This window comes from Podarcis bocagei (genome assembly GCF_964188305.1).
Source record: "Podarcis bocagei genome assembly, chromosome: 2".
NCBI lineage: Eukaryota > Metazoa > Chordata > Lepidosauria > Squamata > Lacertidae > Podarcis > Podarcis bocagei.
The window spans coordinates 83324493-83326378 of record NC_138126.1 but is presented as its reverse complement, the minus strand read 5'-3'; the positions used below and the strand labels follow the sequence as shown (position 1 = coordinate 83326378).

Here is a 1886-nt window from a genome sequence, read left to right as displayed (position 1 = left end):
GCAGTCTTTTAAAGATTAATTGCTGCAGACTCTAAGCTGACCCACAATGTTATGAACAACTCCAACCTAGGGCCCTATTTTCATTTGTACTAAATGCAGTAGATCTCTAAAAGATGCCTGTTTGGGGATACCTGTGTCAAATTATTGTATATTGGTTTCCTCCATTAAATGAAAATATATTTTCAAACATGAATTTTAAGCTAGATCTTCCTGCAGAATCATAACCAGGTTATAATTTTGCATCATTGTAATGAGAATTTTTTTTAATTATGCATTACTATAAATCCGAGTAATAAAGATTGAATAAAGATCAGAATATGAAATTGTTAGATCCAGAGAAAGTTTTGCTTTCATTGCTGTCTCCGGAATTACTTTCTGCTCCTGAGAGCACACCCTGAACAGCGGGAGACACTAAAAATTAAGCAAATGGCAAAAAGAGGGACTTCAGAAAGAGATTTAGATTCAGATGTTCCTTCAAGGCTGGCTCAAAGGTTTGCCCAAATTCAGTATTAGCTCTTATATCCTGGTTGCTATACTCTTTTCCAGTTAGGGGAAATGTCTAGTTATTGCAAAATCTCTTCAACTATTGGGAGACACTCACACCTTAAAAGTAATTGGCTTCATAACTTTAAAACGTTAGCTTTTCAAAGATAGATAGAGAAGGAAGGAAGGAACAGGGCTAAAACTATTGTGGGGATTTAGGTTACTAAGTCCCTATGCTTTGTCATTTCAAGTCTGGGTATTTAAAGGGAGTCTCAAAGAGCTGTTTGTGTGTGTCGATGGGTGCAAATGTTGATGCAAAGGGACTTGATTGGTCATAGTTTAATGCTATACCTTGGAGTTTAAGTTAGTGGTGGAAATAAGATTTTGGATACTAAAAAAAATTCAGTGGGAATCTTTCAAATAAGAATCCAATTTTTTAAAAAAGAAAACATCCTTCCTAGAGCCATGTGTGCTACTGTAAAGTGTGTGCTGCTTTCATGGTGGGGCCACTGGTGACCATCATTGTTGGTTTTTAAAACCACTGTTGTTTATTGTTTAAAGCTATGCTGAGTACTCCATATGTTCCTAGCTGTTTGCTATAACACGTGCGTTGCTCGTTGAAATCCCAGTAGTAGTGCAAATGCGGTTGCATAGATAAGCATTGGTGCACTCCTGCTGCAATTTTGTTGGCCACAGAGACTTCTAAGAGGTGCTGCTGAGCTCCACAGAGGGGTTTAGGTCACAGAATGTTCACAATTCTGTTATGGTTGTCAAGTGAGGACATGGCTACATCCTTGCCTGGCTTCTGAATCAGTAATAGCTGCAAATAATTCTTCAGTAGCCTCTGCTAGGGGAAATATGTTTGTCTTGAATTGTTTGTATTTATGTTGCACTAGCTGTATGCATGACACTTAAATCTTGCACTATAAAATATGACATGGGGGGAAAGAGCAGGGAAGCAGTGGCAGGGGTAAATGGAGCAAAAAGGGGAAACAGAAGCCTTGAACTTGCCCATCAACAGTTAGCAGCAGTTGGTCACCAGTCACCTGGTGTCTTCCCCACTATGGTGAGATGTATTCCACTTCCATCTAAATTGCAGCAGTCATTTCTAAATTTGCACCTATACATCCAAATTGCCATATGCAAATTTCATGCAAATTGGGGTTCCTATTTTGACCTCTTTTTGGCAATGCATAACTGGCCACCCTATGAATAGCAACAGTAGGTAGAAGTGACTGGCTTCTCTATATTAAAGGAGAATTGGGGAAACTGCAACTTAATTCATCCTGCACAGCCAGTTCTAAGCTGAACTTACCTTTCTAGATAAACTGCTACATTTTGGAACCAGGGTGCTAAGGAATAATAATAAATAAATAAAAAACCTGGTGGAATGTTGCTCCCTG

General features: G+C 38.7%; 1 protein-coding gene across 4 annotated transcripts in view; it reads left to right on the top strand.

The window, feature by feature from the left end:
• KCNIP1 (potassium voltage-gated channel interacting protein 1) overlaps positions 1–1886 on the top strand; it is a 613686-nt gene that overhangs the window by 156551 nt on the left and 455249 nt on the right. The gene's annotated exons all lie outside the window — the stretch shown is intronic.